This window comes from Lissotriton vulgaris, chromosome 11 (assembly GCF_964263255.1).
Source record: "Lissotriton vulgaris chromosome 11, aLisVul1.2, whole genome shotgun sequence".
Taxonomy (NCBI): domain Eukaryota; kingdom Metazoa; phylum Chordata; class Amphibia; order Caudata; family Salamandridae; genus Lissotriton; species Lissotriton vulgaris.
In genome coordinates, this window is record NC_141699.1 from 979,808,471 (window position 1) to 979,826,010 (window position 17,540).

A 17,540-nucleotide genomic window follows, 5' to 3' on the forward strand; every position below is an offset into this window, starting at 1 on the left:
CAACAAGTGAGGAGGTCCGGAGACCGGCTCCCGATGGCCGATAGAGCCGGAAGCTAAGGGAGTGCTTCCTCACCGCCTGCCGCCTGCGTACCTTACCGGCCTGACGGCAGGGGGGGGTCACTTGTGTAGAGCTACTGCGCACCCTTGGAGGTGAGCCATATAAGAGTGCTGAGGAGGGGACCAGCTGGCCTCAGGGGCGGCTACAGATCGGGGCCCGGGGGCCTAATATCAGCAAAGTGCCGGACACAGTGCATAGACTACTGGGGCGCGGGGTACCGTGTACCAGCTTCCCCCCCCCCCCCCCCCCCGTCATCATCGGCGGCTATCCCTTCTGAGGACTGCGTGGAGGGGAGCAGTGATATTTTGGACGCCGCAGGAGGATCTTGAGCGCCTGAGAACGTGAGATGCGCTACCTATTCCCCCCGCAATGAATGCTGGCGCAGGGGCCGGCGGGCTGCGGACTTGAGGTGGCAGCACCGAATTCGACTGGAACACGGCCTGCCTGAGCTCGAGACCCAGCGGCGGGGAGCATTGCACTGGGCCTGGAATACTGCCATTGTGATCTGGTGGATGATTGGTGACAGTGACCCTGGGAATGAGACGCAGCTATCCCCCCCCCTCCCCCTGTGAACGGGTGAGACATACCTCTGCTCCCAGGTGCTACTGCTGGGACTGTTATTTCGTAAAGTGAAAGGCGCCATCCTGCTTGTGTGACACTGCGGTGAGGGGAACCTTAGATACTCTCCATATTTGGGGGCCAGGATTGCTCGGGCCCTTGTATGCCGACGGAGCCGAGGTGGAGCGGAGTGGATTAGTTTTGGGTCTGACCCTCCGTCCCGAAGCCCTTCTTAGGGGGACGGTATTATCTAATGTATGGACCTGCCTCTCCCTCCTTTTCGGACACGAGGTGCTTATTGCGGACGCCTTGTTTCCACATGGCCGATGGCGCTGGTCTGGTCATCTGCTACCTTACACTGGATGACCCGCTCTGAGGTGCAAGTGAGGTTTATAAATGCGCCTGTCGTGTGTAGCGCTGGTGAATGCTGAGGGGTAACTGCTACTGGAACTTGTCGCTGGGCTTTGAAGCACCACGGATTGTTTGCAGTGTGAACTGTTGCCCCTGTCGATCTGTCAGTAACATAGCAAGCTGTGAAAGCAGTCGGTGTGCACGCTCTTATTTTGTCCTCTATGCCATCAAGGAAGATGGCTACAGGAGGCAGGGGTTCCAAGAGCGCCCCCCAGGCGCAGTTGGCCAAATTCGCCTGGACCAAGGGCGGTGACAAAGGAGACTCGCCTAGATTGAATAAAGATGCCGCGGCATAGTCCCCATCCCCGAGCAAGGAGCCTACGCTTCATGATGTCATGGCGGCCATAGGAGGCATGCGCACGTCAGTGGTCTCTGTCACAACGGAGGCTTCCCTGCTCCGTGCAGACTTTAAACAAATGAACGAAAAAGTGAAGGAACTTAAGGTGGTAACGGCGATGCTGCAGTAGGATACTTCTGAGCTGCAGTAGGATACTTCTGAACTGCAGCGTCAAGTGTCGATCTTGGAGAAGAAACAAACACAAATGGCACAGCAATTGGATGATTATGAAGGGAGAGCTCGTCGGAACAATATACAAATTCTCGGAGTTCCGGAAAAAACAGAAGGGCCCGCTGCGGACCTCTTTGTAGAAGAGTTGATCACCCAACACCTGAAGCCGAAGGCTCTCTCCACTTATTTTTCCATTGAACAAGCCCATAGGGTGCCGGGCGGTTGCCCCAAGGTAGGGGCTCCACCTAGACCCATAATTGCAGAGTGTTTAATTTTAGAGACAGGGACAACGTCCTGCAGGGGGCCAGAGCGGGTCCCCCGCTAAAGATAGACAACTATGAGGTCTCTTTCTTCCCCGATTTTACAGCGTGAGTTCAGGCACAATGGCGCAGCTTTCAGGCAGTGAAGCGGGAACTGCGTAGCAGAGAAATCCGATACGCTATGCTCTTCCCTGCCAAATTAAGAGTGGAGAGGAATGGTAAACCCTGGTTTTTCGACTCCCCGGAGGCAACCTGGGAATGGCTGGAGGGATGGACGAGGGTCGGCGACATGAGGAGCACCTGCCACGATGGGGCGGACTGGAGGGGAGGTGGAGAACCTGGGGGCATATTACCAAGCAATAGCGATAATTATCGCTATTGCTTGGTTAGAGACAAAAATTTACCGCAGCGCTGCGGCGATTTTTACCGCAAATAAACCTTGGTATTACCAAGGTTTAACGCAAATGCGGTAAAAATCGCCGCAAAGCATGAATATCGCTGAAAAGTCCGCGATATTCATGCATTAGCGAGCTAATGCTCTTAGCCATGTTATCCACCTCCCATTGGATAACATGGCTAAGAACTGCTCAGGGCAGGTGTTAGCTTTTGGAGATATTCCCGCTTAGCGCGAATATCTCCAAAAGTTGGTAATAGGAGATAGCGATGTTAGCGACTGTTTTCAGTCTCTAACATCTTGGCACGCCCACTTTGCATCTCATTAGTGATAAATATCACTGACATGCAAAGTGGGGCCCAAGATGGTCGCTATCTCCTACTAGCTGTCACTAACTGGTGTTAGCGGCAGCTAGGTAATAGGGAGATAATTTTATCTCCGCTTTCTTGGCTTTTAAAGCCAAAAAAGCGGAGATAAACCCCCTTGATAATATGCTCCCAGGTGCCTCCGCGGCAGAGACTGTGTTGCAAACGACTGAACTGGACGAACAGGGCTGAGGGACATTAATCGCCTACTGAAAGACTCACTCCTGAGAACACTCGCAAGTATTGGGTTTGGGATTAAGCTGAAGGATCCTGGGGTTTTGAGGGAGGGGCATTGAAGTTTCGGGGGTGCCGGAACCAAGAGTTCCAGATATGTAACAGGTCAGATTTATGGTTTAACACAGACATGTTATGATACTGTTCTAAAGGTTGTGTCTTCTAAATATCAAATACTGTTTTATTGATTCTATTGGAGGTGCCACGGTTCAGGTGAGAGCGCATCACCTCTGCAAGTTTAGCACGGGTAGAGAGTATATAGGCACTCTGCCATGTTTGGGGGTGGGCAGTTTGAGGTCCACGGGCAGGGGAGCAGGGTGGGGGGTAGAGGGGAGTTGGGTGAAGGTTTTCGAAACGACTCAATCCAAAGTTATTGCTTATTGTGACACTGTACGAATTCAAAGGATGAGGTTGGAGGAAGGGATGGACTGGTTGCATTCTGTTTGGTGTTTTAGTTTTGGGCAGCAATTCAGGGATATGGGCAAGCAAATGTGTGGTGCAGTAGTGGGCCTTCAAGGGTGTTATGTCTGGAATGGCGAGCGAGGTTGTGGATGACCCGATAATAGATGACCCCGCCCCGGTCATGGCTCCAATGTATTGTATTGGCATTTTTTTATATAGCGCACTACTTACCCGTAGGGTCCCAAGGCGCTTCGACCGCTGCGAAACCCTTCCTGGCTTCCCTGAGAGATGGTCCCTTAATGGGTATCTCCAGGGTGAGACCAGGCATCCCCGGCGGTCTGGTGGGGCCGTTAGTGAAGATGAGGCAAGCTAATGCCCAGAGTTGCCGAGTGTGATCACTGATCAGAGTGGGCACCGAGGCGAGAGAATTATTGAGTCCGCTGACCCTGGTCCAGAAACCTGCCGCGCCGGGAATCGAACCCTGGTCCGGGCCGTCCTCTGCTCTCGGGTCTGCCGCCTCTAACCAGTGAGCCACACTACTTCACTACTTCAATGTCCCCTTTAACCATGGTCACCTGGAACGTACGAGGCTTGGGAGATAAAATCAAGAGGGGATTGGTTCTGCAGTATATACGAAGGACATTGGTATTGCTTCAAGAGACGCATCTGGTGGGTTCGACATGTAAGGCTTTGGATCGGTGGGGATATGTGATGGCAGTGCATTCTGAGTTCTCCTCTGGCTCCAGGGGGGTGGGAATCTTAATGCGTAAACGCTTTTCTGTGATAATACAGCAGGTATGGACAATTTGCAGCAGTCTCCTGCTTGTGGGAGGGCAAGAGGTTCAATGTGGTATCGGTTTATATCCCGCCCGCACTACACTCAGTTGCTCTCCCCGCCCTCAGTGCATTTTTATTAACGCTGCCGGAGGGCGAACTCATATTGGGCGGTGATTTCAATGCGGTTCTGGACGAAGGAATTGACCGTCACCCCTGCAGGGTGACAGGGCTGCATAAAGCGCGGCTGACGGGCTATGTAGAGGCTATGGGTCTTACGGATGGGTGGAGGTTTAAACACCCCGGGGATCGAGGCTACACCTTCTACTCAGGGGTACATTAATAGTCTCTCACGTATTGATCATTTTTTTGTCTCTGCTGTCAGCTTGCCCCATAAAACTGAAGTAAAGATAGGCTCGAGGGGGGTCTCGGATCATTCCCCAGTCTCCATGGTATATTCCTCCTATGTGAGGGCCCGGAGGCGCATCTTCCCATTTCACGTCAATTTTTGCAAATTCCGCAAATCAGTAAAGACCTAGTCACGGCTACGAAGTACTACTTCCAAGAAAATACCGCCTCCGTTGCTTCGCCGGTGGTCCTATGGGAAGCATACAAAACGGTACTCAGGGGCCAGGCGATAGCCTCCATAACAGGTTACAAACGGACTGTGCAGGAAGACCTTAGAGTACTAGAATACGACCTTGAAGTTTTGCAATCCAAACATGATCTTGATCCTACTGAGGAGGCTGCACGCCAGCTGCCCCTCAGGCAGGCAGAAGTGACGGAGTATCAGCGTGTGCAGGTTAGACAGCGGCTTTTGCATACTCAGCATATTGTATACGAGGTTGGAGATAAGGCAGGGAGACTTCTGGCATGGTTGGAAAAGAAAGACAGGACCCAGAGGACGATAGCGCAGCTTCGCACTGCGGACGGTACGGTCAGCACTACCCCTATGAATATAGTAGATATCCTGGCCAATTAATACGAAACGGTTTATACCCCTTCCTCTGATATGTCCTCCGAGGAGGCACAGACCTACATTACGAATATTGGAATGCCCTCCCTCTCGGATATTGACGCTGAACTGTTAGAATCCGACTTTACAATAGATGAGGTCCTGGGTGCTATTCATTCGTTGCAGTCTGGCAAGGCCATGGGGCCAAATGGGATCCCCATAGAACTTTATAAACGCGTCTCGGATCAAGCGGCTCCGCATCTGTTGCGTATGTTTGAGGACAGTTTGGCTGCGAAGGAACTCCCCCGTGATCAGCGGACGGCTACGATTATAGCCATACCGAAATCCGGCAAACCTTCGGACAAATGTACATCATATCGTCCTATTTCATTGTTAAATGCGGAGGCTATATACTGCCCAAAATGATAGCCATACGACTGACCCCGCACCTGGCGACACTTATAATAATAATAATAATAAAACATTTATAAAGCGCCTGGCTGCACAAAACTGTGTGTCCTCGCGCTAACTGCTAATACAATACAGAAATCCAGAGGAGCTGTGGCAATAGAAGCTCAGAGTAGGGTTACATGTTGGGGAACAAATAAGTTTTCAGTTTTGTCCTAAATCTCAGTTCGGAAGGCTCCATCCGCAGGTGGAGCGGGAGCGCATTCCAGTGGTTAGAGGCTAAATACCTGAAGGATCTTCCTCCCATTTTGGCTCTGATGATTCGGGGGAGTTTGAATAGCATCATGCCAGATGATCTTAGATTCCTGGTCGGACGATGTATAGTAAGGAGATTTTTTAAGTACTCAGGACCTTTGTCCTGAGCGATGCGGTGGGCATAACAAAGGATCTTAAACTTAATCCTCTCCTTGACTGGTAGCCAATGGAGTCTGGACAGGGCCGCTTTAGCAGAAGTTCTTCTTGGGAGTCCGAGCACCAGTCGTGCGGGAGCGTTCTGCACGCATTGTAGTTGATGTAGGCCCTTCTGACTGAGCCCAATCAGGAGGGCATTCCCGTAGTCCAAATGGGGTGTCACCAGTGCATGGACTATGGTCTTCCTGGCTTCGGTAGGAAGAAGATCCAACACCTTTCGGAGAGCTTTTAATATGCCAAAGCACCTTCCCGTTACCTTGTTGACTTGGGTCTTGCCAGAGAGGTCTGAGTCCAGCATAACGCCTAGGTTTCTAACCGCCTCTACTGGGGTAGGCAGATTACCCCGTTCGCTAGGCCACCATGCATGAGACCACGCAGAAGTAGCTCTCCCGGCCACCAGTAGTTCGGTCTTATCGCCATTCAGACGGAGACAGTTGTTATTCATCCAAGCTGCTACTGCCGACATACAGTCCGAGAAATTGGCATATTCTCTTCGGTCAGGAGTTAGCTTAAACACCAGCTGGGTGTCATCAGCATAGCTGACAATGCCCACCCCAAAGTCTTCTACAATGTGTGACAGGGGTTCCATATAGATGTTAAATAACGTAGGGCTTAGGCTTGGGCCCTGTGGAACCCCATGGCTCCCCTTCCGAGGAGATGATCTAAAGGGTGGGCAGTGTAGCTGGAAGCTTCTGTCGGTCAGGAAGGAGCATAGCCAAGCAAGTGCTGGGCCCATTACTCCCATGTCCGAGAGACGAGACAGCAGCGTTGAGTGCAGCACGGTGTCAAATGCTGCACTAAGGTCCAGTAGGACCAACGCCGCTGTCTCGCCCTCGTCCACTATCTGCCGGATGCATTCAGTCTAATATAGAACTGCCGACTCGGAGGGATGAAGGAGAGCTTCTTTCTCCAAAAACTCCATGAGTTGTTTATTAGCGATTTTTCTATGATTTTAGCACAGAAAGGGAGAAGGGAGATTGGGCGGAGATTTTGGAACTGAGAAATATGAATGTTGGGCTTTTTCTTTAATGGCATGACTTGGGCAGTTTTCCATACTTCTGGAACATAACAATCCTGGAATGATAGAGTGATCATGTGACTAATATGATCAATTAATGTACTTTCCATAACTCCCTTACACCGGTCGGGTGGACAGGCGTCAGTGGGGGAGCCGGACTGTATGCCATTAATGATTTCCAACAAATCATGTTTGTCAGGGGTTTTAAAACTAGTAAGTGAGGATTTGTATGTTAGGGTGGAGCTGGTGTCCGCGTTGGTGTTTAAGGGAGTTATATTGTTTACAAAGGTGGCATGGATTTTATCCACCTTCTCTACAAAGAAGTCAGCAATTTGATCACATATCTCCGCAGAGTATGTGTCTTGAGCGTCTAATCGTGAGGGGATTGTGAGTTCTTTGTAGATACTGAACAGTTCTCTCGTGGGATTGTCTGCTTGCTCAATTCTGTTTTTATAATGGATACTTTTATCCGCTCTGACCACTTTCTGATACTTTTTTAGTTCAATTTTATAACTTGCTTTGAGTTCAGGTGCATAGCTTTTTCTCCATCTCCGCAGATTTACATTGAGCCTTTGCTGTTCTAAGTTTCTCCGAAAACCATGGAGCAGTTCTGGATTGTCTTACTGGAGGTTTGGCTGTCCAGGGAGCAATCTTATCTAATGCTTTCGACATCCATAATTCATAGTTGTCCCAAACCTCCTGTAAGGTGCTACCTATTGTTGGGGGATGCTCTGTTAAAATGCTATTAAAGAGTTCAGGAGTGAATTTTTTCCAATTACGACGTTTCTGGGGGGGATGCTTTGTGGGTATAGTTCCTTTGGGTTCTATTAGTATCTCAAATGGCATAATGCTGTGGTCAGACCAGATCAATGGGATCGGGGGTAAGATCTTAATGCCTTCCCAATTCGCAAAAATGGGGTCTAGAAGATGACCTTGCTGGTGTGTGGGGGCTGTAGAGAGAAGTTTTATATCCACAGAGTTTAGTGCGGCAGCTACCATTTGTGCCTCGCTGGAGTGAATATCTTCAAAATGAAGATTTAGGTCGCCTAAGATAATTAGTTTTTTATATCTAATTGCTAGCTGGGTTGCCGACTCAATGAGTTGGCTGCAAAAAGGTGCGGCGGCTCCCGGGGGTCGATATATCAATAAACCAGTGATCGCATTTGTTGGTTCTATTTTTATTGTAAATATGCCACATTCACTATTGGTTATGGTGGATTTCATTAGAGTGCATTCTAGCTCAGCTTTATAAATTAATGCTAGCCCTCCTCCACGTTGTTTTAGTCTGTCAATTCTCAATAGACTATAACTGGGGGGTATTTCGTCCAGAATATCAGGGGAGGACGTTTCTTCTAGCCATGTCTCGGTGAGAAATATGGCATCCAGATCTTTATTTATCAGTAGGTCGTAGATCTCCATTTTGTGTTTAGTCAAAGACCTACAGTTTAACAATATCATCTTAAGGTTAGCTACCTTTCTTGGTATTTTATTTATCGTGGGAATTACTTGATTACATATTTTACAGAGGGAGGGTAAATCAACAGGTTCTAGAGTATGTAAGCAGCTTTGAGTCGGCATCTTACCAAATGTTAGGAGATCAGCTTTGGAATAATGTATTCGGGGGCTGCTGCTGCTTAGGGCATCCGTTGGAAGGGTGGGGCCATAGGGTCCTGCCCCGCGCCCCGGTCGTTCGCGGACGGGTGCAGACGGGCAGGACTCTGGCTCGACTCCAGCGCGCGATCGGCGCGTCCGCTGCGCGGAGCCATGACCGTATGTTTTTATGCCGTCGTCCGTGCGACGGAGAAGGCGAGCCCTCACTAAGATGGCCGCTACTCTTTTCCCTGCCGGTCCCCGCAGATGACGGCCCTGAAATCGGCCACACGCTGAGGGGGTAGGCAAGTAATCTGCCAAGCTATCAGGGAAAATGCAGGTAAGGTCTGAACACGCCTTGCCTTGTCTAGCACCCTAAATCGGTGCGAGGTAAATCCCTGCGATGTTTGTGCCTCTAAGGTAAGCACTGAGTGTCAAGCACTAATGCCAGGGGGAGGGTGGAAGGACACACGGGAAAGATATTCAGCAATTTTAAAATCAAGGTCAATTTTTAAAAGTAAAACCTCCCGGCTCAAGCCTCAGGAGTAAATGAAAAGCAGTCACTTATTCACCCGGACCAATCCGGATTCATGCCGAATAGTAGCACAGCTCTCAATTTAAGGCGAATCCATGCGGTGTTGGCGCAGATCCCAGCCTTGTCGGAACCGGCTGTGATCCTGTTGCTAGATGCGCGAATGGCTTTCGACATGGTCGAATGGCCGTATCTCTTTGCGGTACTGTGACATTTAGGCTTCGGACCAAGGTTTTGTGCTTGCGTGAAGCTCTTGTATACAAACCCACTTGCTCATGTTGTAGGTAACGGCCATATCTCCAGGGATTTTAGGCTGGGCCGTGGTACGCGTCAGGGGTTATCGCCACTGCTCTTCGCATTGATCTTGGAACCATTGGCAGCATGGATACGGTGGGACCCCATGATCAGGGGTCTCAGCTGGACCGAGTCCTGGGAAGACTGAATATTGCTGTATGCTGATGATAATCTTCTTTATTTAACTCTTCCTGGGCGTTCACTTGGGGTTCTTCTTAACATCTGTGAGATCTTTGGGCGAGCCTCAGGATATACAATCAATTGGTCCAAGTCAATTTATTTGTTCTCAAGGGGCCACCACCGCGTCTCCCGGACGGATACTCACTGGTGATCACTGATGGGCCCTTCAAATATTTAGGGGTGTGGGTGACACCTAGTCAAGAGATTTTTTACCATAGCAATTTATTACCCCCACTTGAAAGATTAAGCACGGATGTGAGGCATTGGCATGCCCTACCATTGACCCTTGACCATACCGCGCTTGCTGTATATCTAAGAAAATACTCCGTTTCTTGTGCCTCCTAAATATTTTACGTCCATAAACTCCTTGGTTTCTGGTCTCCTCTGGAGGAATAAACCGGCGCGCATTTCATGGTAAAAGTTGGTACGAGGTTGGTTCGATGGCGGCATAGCGCTCCCGGATGTCCAGTTGTACTACTGAGCTGCCCAGTTGAAGATTATAAATCACTGGCTCCATGCTCCGCAGACTGAGCCTGCGTTTAAAGCAGATAGGTACGACCTAGGGGGCGGAGGAGTGATGGCCTCACTCTATGACCCTAGAGGAGTGACGGTCCTGCGGGGCCCTACGGCTCACACAGTAAAGTTATGGTATCAGGCTTCTGCTCGCCTCAAGTGTAAGAATACGATCACACAAATGACACCACTTTGGGCATCGCGGCGCCTCGGTCGGCTCTGTAATAGTAAGGGTTTTGAGGCCTGGGACCGCATAGGTATATCGACTGTTGGAGACCTCTATAGGTGGGGTGCGATTCTCACCTTTGACCAGCTGGCGGCTCAATTCAACCTGGTGGAGACGGAACGTTTCCGCTACCTGCAAATCACGCTCTCAAGTTTGTGCTCCCGGCTGATAGAAAGGTATTAGAATCTACGCCTTTGGAAGATAGACTGCTTACGGAGCACATACTGAAAAAGGCGGCCTCGTTGGTCTACCGTAAGTTGGTCAATAATATGCCTGACCCTATGGAAAGACTTAAAATGGCCTGGACTGCAGAAATAGGTGAATTCGATGAGTCGGACTGGCAGGCCGCGCTCTCCTCTCCTCAGGAGGTCGCTGTGCCGTCACGGCTCAGACTGATACAACTGAAAGTCCTACACTGAGTATATTACACCAGGGTCACACTACATAAGATAGGAAGAATCGCACACCAGTACTGCTTGAGGGGCTGCGGGGAGGAGGGGACGTTTTACCGTACCATCTGGGATTGCCCATTGATTGCTGGTTACTGGTCCAAGGTTATGCAAACTATATCTCAAGTGGTTCATGTTTCGCTGCTCCCTGAGCCACGCCGTTGTCTATTGAACGTTTGTGAGCCGAATGATCTGAGCAACGCCCTACAGGATTGGGCAAGACTGAGTATTATGTATGCTAAACGAAATGTAGCTAAGACTTGAGGGTCCCCAGTGTTGCCGGGGCTTAGAGCCTGGAGTACGGATATGGACTCAGCGATGGTTGCCGAAAAGGTGTTATATTTACATCAGAAATGCCAGCAAAAGTGGGCAAAAATTTGGGGAGCCTGGAATGAATATAGAGGATTTATTTGTGAACCACCACAGATGGAAACTGATAATGATTCGGATTAATACGAGGGAGTTGGGGTAGTCCTTAAGTGGGAAAATTGTGTTCTATCAACGTAATGATTGCAATGTTGATGTTCCATTGAAATAACCTGCTATGGCCACTATGTATCGCCTTATTAACTATGCTCGATTGATATGTACAATGTAAACCCTGAGAATGCCCAATGTTTATTTTTCTTAACAATAAAAATTGTTTTAAAAAAAAACACTTACCTGCAATACTATGTACTGCGTATATGCTCTCATTTGCCCATGCAATACATTGTATATAGGTAGCACTATCCAGTGTGCCAAAAAAAGAGTGTTGGAACACATTCAGGCTATACGGCTGTAATTGCGCGTAATAAGAGGAGTAGACAGAAAGTTCAATGAAGGTGATTTTTTATTGATTTAGTATTTTTAATACTGTTTTTAGTCAGTCAGTCAGAAGTACTTTATTCGGTTCATAGCAAAAACCATAAAAGCATACAAACATCAGGAATCAAGCCCAAAATAAAATACGACATTAACAACTAACAATACATACAATACATTAACATATTAAAAATCATCCACTAGCGATCATTTTTGACACAAAAGGACACAATTAAAAACAATAAAAGAGCAGAACAGGGCATTCCAATGCAATTCCTAAAATCCACTATTTACAAGTCCACTTAATTTTTTTCCTTAGTCTCATAGCTACTGTCAAAAAGTTTGCTACATTAAAAATTTCCCAAATGTTAGACAACAGCTGGAGGTTCATAAGAGCCGGTTTAACTTGTCTGAACCCTTTATCTTTGATTAAAGGTCGGATGAACTTTTTTCTTATTAAGTTAAAATATTTTTTTTAAAACATAAAGTGCATAGTGTCCATAATGGAGAATCCGTCACAAGGGCAGATCTCAAGATCTATTGTCTTGGTCCAACCTGGACGTTCAGTAAGAAGGAGGTGGAATTTATTCAACCTGAACTTGGTCAACAAGAATCTATGATTAGCATTATTGACCGTTCTCAGATATAGTTCTATCTCGCTGGAATTTATTAATAGCTGGTGAGCCCTTACAGCTGGTTTGGTCAACTCCTTATCTTCTCTGTCCAGTCCCTTGCTGAGCTTATATGTATCTTTTGCCCATTTCACATCCCCCTTAACTAGTTTAGATGGCTGATCAAACAGTTCTGGGCCACCTAGTATGCCAGCTAATTTTTTTACATAATTCAGCCATGGGATGGAATTACTTTGCTCAAGGGCTAAACAGTCCCTCAAAACCTCATGATTTAATTCCAGTTCAGGGTTCAACCACACTGCAATCCATTTTAGAAGCGGTGCTAAAGCTATTCGATCTTCCAAATATTCCACCCCACATTCTTGGTGGACAATATAACCAGGGGTCGATTGGGGGGCCGATAAAATAGTCTTCATAAACTTGTCCTCTACAATCTGCACCATCTTTACATTTTTTAAGCCCCATAAATCTGCTCCATGCATGGCTAGAGAGACACATTTGGCATCATAAACTTTCAGAACGGCCTGCAACGGCTTTACTCCTAGTTTCCACGAAAAACCAAGAATAGCCAGAATAGACCTTGCAAAAACGTTGCGTTTTAGCAGCCAATTGGGGCAACCATGTGGAGCTATCGTCAAAAATGACCCCTAGGTAAGGAAATCTCGAGACCTTGGACAACACATTCCCCTCACAATGCAGGGTCTTCATTTTTTTGCCATTATTGCCCACCACCATTACATGGGATTTTAAAAAGTTGACACTAAGGTCTAATATTTTCATATAATCATAAACTGAGTTTAAAAGGCGTTGTAATCCTACTGCTGTGCGCACTAAAAGAGCGGCATTGTCCGCATAAAGTAATATCGGTATGGGAAACTTGCCTGCTCTCGGTATATCATTGCACGCCTCCCCTAACACAGCACCCAGTTCATTAATATAGAGGGTAAAAAGTAGAGGGGCTAAGATGCAACCCTGCCTGAACCCATTCGTAATTCCGATCTTATCCGTGCAGTTGCCCTGGCGATCATATCTAACTGTGGCCGTGAGGTCCCTGTGCAGATCTCCTAGGAAATACACAATGTTTTCATCAATGCTTAACTTTCGGAGCAAACCCCATAGTTTGGACCTGTTCACTCGGTCGAAGGCCGAGGACAGGTCCATAAATGCTATGTATAGCGTACCTCTTTTGGCAATTGTATATTTCCCAATTAATAATTGGAGATTGAGGCTTTGGTGTATAGTGCCTCGCCCCTTCCTAAAACCAAATTGAAGGACAGAAAGGGTGTTTGTATCTTCCAATTTATCTGTTAGTTTACTCAAGACCACTTGACCTAAGACTTTCACTACAGAGTCAATGAGAGAGATCGGGGGATAATTACTAGGTTCTCCTCTATTACCTTTTTTAAAAATAGGTACAATGACTGATTCAGACCAGGTAGCCGGAAGGCCAGATTTACACACTCTATTAAAAACGTTGGTTAAAACTTTGGACCATATCTTGACATCTGACTTAAAGAGGTCGGCAGGAACACCATCGGGACCTGGGGCGTTGTTACTAGTCATTTTCCCGATTGCTTCTGCCACCTCTGCCTCAGTAACCGATCAAGTATACAAGTGCAAAATAAAGGGTGGGTAAATCCTCCTCCCCTGTATTTACCCCTCCATAGACTGATTTAAAATGAGAGAACCACTCCTGTTCCTGTATACCACAATCCAATTGATTATTACATGGATCATTAAAATAAGGTTTGTTAACAACAGACCAGAATTTGGAACTGTTCTTTAGCACATCTATGGAGGTTAATTCTTCCCAGGCTTCTGCCCTAATTTCTCGTCTGCTAGCTTCCACAACACTTTTGTAGGCTTTCCTTAAAGAAGCCACAAGGGACCTATCAACTGGTTTACATTTCAGGGCAATCCTTAATTTTTGATTAGCTAGTGAGCAATTATGATCAAACCAGCCAACCCCCCCCCCCGAGGTCCTTTGCTTTGCCAGGACGTTTAAGATCCGCAGCTACCTGAGTACAAATTGTTAGATAGGCATCTAAAACCTCCTTATCCCCTGCTTCGGGGTCCATACATGTGTGCAACTCCATGCCTCTGTTGATTAAAGAACAAGTTACTTACCTTCGGTAATGATATATCTGTAAGAAACAGTAGTTAGTATTAGATTCCTTACCTTAGAATATCCCCAGGCGTCAGACTGGATCCGGAAATTTTTACGTAGCAATACCCCTGTGCGTCGTTAGGCGCCGTCCCTGGCTCCGCGTCCGTCATCGGCGTCGTCTGCGCCGGAATGACATCGTCGGAGTACTTAGACACCGCCCATGCGCGCTGACGTCAGTTCTTAGCCACAGCTTTTCCGCGCCAGATACGCAGAGCCATGCTAGAACCAACACTGGTGCCAAGAAACTAGGGCCCTGAAAGGGGATGACCTTAACCCTATGTATCAGTTCGCAGACGGGGAGGATGGTTCGGGCGGTAAGGAATCTAATACTAACTACGGTTTCTTACAGATATATCGTTACCGAAGGTAAGTAACTTGTTCATCTGAAAGAAACAGGTTAGTATTAGATTCCTTACCTTAGAATAGATACCCCAGCAATACCAACCCCGGTGGTGGGTCTGCGAACCAATACTTACACCAGAAAGTCCTGGAGGACGGAACGGCCAAAGAAGCCATCCCTCCGGACCTGACTGTCCAGGCAGTAGTGCCTCGCAAAGGTGTGCAGCGAGGCCCATGTAGCCGCCTGGCAAATGTCCTGCAGGGGGACTCCCCGACCCAGGGCAGTAGTAGCCGCCGTGACCCGAGTGGAATGGGCCCTCAGCCCAACTGGAGGCTCCTTTCTAGCCAAGGAGTAGCACGCCTTGATGCATAAGACAACCCACCGAGAGATGGTCTGTTTATGCACCGCCCGTCCCTTCTTCGCACCCACGTAACCAACAAAGAGTTGGTCATCCACCCGGAACTGGCGTGTGCGATCCACATAGAATGAAAGCGCACGTTTTAGGTCCAGAGGATGGAGCCGCTCTTCATCCTTTGAGGGATGCGGAGGCGGGAAGAAGGAGGGCAAGGTGATGGACTGCCCGATGTGGAAAGCAGATACTACCTTGGGCAGGAAAGTTGGCTTTGTACGCAACACCACTTTGTCCGGATGCACAGACAGGAAGGGAGGTTTGCAAGATAGAGCATGGAGCTCACTCACCCTCCTGGCAGAGGTGATGGCAACCAGGAAAGCTGTCTTCAAGGTGAGAAGACGGAGAGGACAAGAGTGATGTGGCTCAAAGGGAGCGCACATCAGAAAAGTAAGAACTAAGTTCAAGTCCCACTGAGGCATCACAAAAGGGACAGGTGGAAACATGTGTGTGATGCCCTTCAGAAAACGAGTTACTATAGGGGACTTGAACAAAGAAGGGTGATCAGGCAGCCTTAGGAAGGCCGAAAGGGCAGAAAGGTAGCCCTTGATAGTGCCCAGAGCAGAGCCCTGCTGGGCAAGAGAAAGAAGGAAGAGAAGAACTTCAGAAAGAGGGGCAGAAAGGGGACCATGCCACAAATTTGTTCCACCGGCAGGCATATACCGACTTAGTGGAGGGACGCCTGGCTGCCAGAATAACATTACAAACTTCAGGAGGCAAGTCAAATGGCCTCAACTGCCGCCGCTCAATCTCCAAGCATGGAGGTGGAGACTGGACAGGTTCGGGTGGAGGACCGTCCCCTGCTGCTGCGACAGAAGGTCCTCCTGAAGAGGCAGACGGATCGGGGGACCGACTGACATATTGAGTAGCTCGGGATACCAGAACCTTCGAGCCCAGTCCGGAGCCACAAGGATGACTTCGGCCCGGTCGCGCCTGATCTTCTTCAGCACTCTGGGCAGAAGTGATATAGGCGGAAAGGCGTATAACAGACCGCAACTCCACTCGCGACGAAATGCGTCGCCGAGCGAGTGCCGCCTTGGAAATTCCAAGGCGCAGAACTGATGACATTGCGCGTTCTCTTCGGTGGCGAATAGATCTAACCAAGGCTCTCCCCACTGCAGAAAGATGCCTTGCGCCACATCCGAGTTCAGACGCCATTCGTGATCCATCGAGCACCGTCGGCTGAGTTTGTCCGCCCTGGCGTTCAGAGAACCAGCCAGGTGGTGAACCACCAGGGTCACGCCCTGATGTTCCAGCCACTGCCAGAGCCGCAGAGCCTTTGACAGAGGGTCCAGGACCCCACACCGCCCTGTTTGTTGTGGTACCTCATGGCAGTGGTGTTGTCCGTGAACACCTGCACTACACTCCCCCGGACAGAGGGGAAGAATGCCTTCAGTGCTAGACGAATCGCCCGCAGCTCCAGAAGGTTGTTATGGAGCCGGGACTCCGCCGAAGACCAGAGGCCTCTGATCTCCGCCTCTCCCATGTGGCCTCCCCAGCCATGGAGGGGGGGGTCCGTCACAACTACGTTCTCCGGTTGGGGAAGGGAGAGGGATCTGCCGCTGATCCAATCACGGTCCGTGAGCCACCACTGCAGCTGTCTCGCAGTGCCCTCCGAGATCAGGACATGGTCGGACAGGTTGCCCTGATGCTAGGCCCACTGAAACTTCAGGTCCCACTGCAGTGCCCGCATCCCCCACCGGGCGTGATGCACCAGAAGGATGCAGGGGGCCATCAGCCCCAGAAGCCGCAGAGTCAACCTGACCGAGACCCGGGATAAAGGCTGAAAGATTGGGATCAGAGCCTGAATATCCCGGACCTGCTGTTCGGGAGGATAAACCCGAAACTGCGCCAAGTCGAGGACTGCTCCGATGAAGAGGAGCTTCTGAGAGGGGCACAGGTTTGACTTCGGCACATTGATGGAAATCCCCAGCTGGTGCAGGAGGTCTGCCGTTGTCTGGAGGTGGCTGACGACTGTCTGGGGCGAACCCGCCTTCAACAACCAGTCGTTGAGGTAGGGGAAGACTGAAACCCCTAACCTGCGCAGATGAGCTGTGACCACCGCCATCACTTTCGTGAACACCCGTGGGGCACTGGTAAGGTCGAAGGGGAGCACGGTAAACTGAAAGTGCTCGTGACCTACCCTGAAGTGCAGGTAGCGCTGGTGGCCCGGCAGGACGGGGATGTGGAAATAAGCGTCCTGCAAGTCCAACGCTTCCATCCGGTCTCCTGGGTGCCGGGCAGCCAAGACCTGAGCCAATGTCAGCATTTTGAACTTCTCCTTCCGGAGGAAGCCGTTGATGTTCGATAGGTCCAAGATTGGGCGCAGGCCCCCTTTGCCCTTCTTGGGTACCAGAAAGTAGTGGGAGTAACAACCACACCCTACTTCCGTCCCAGGAACGAGCTCTATGGCCCCCTTGGCCAAGAGGGCCGTAACTTCCTCTTGCAGAAGTTGCAAGTGATCCCCGACACGCAGTGGTATTGCGGTGGCATGGCTGGAGGGGTCGCCTTGAAGGGGAGGGAGTAGCCCCTTCGGACGATTTGCAGCACCCACATGTCCGACGTGACAGTGCGCCAGTGGAAGTGGT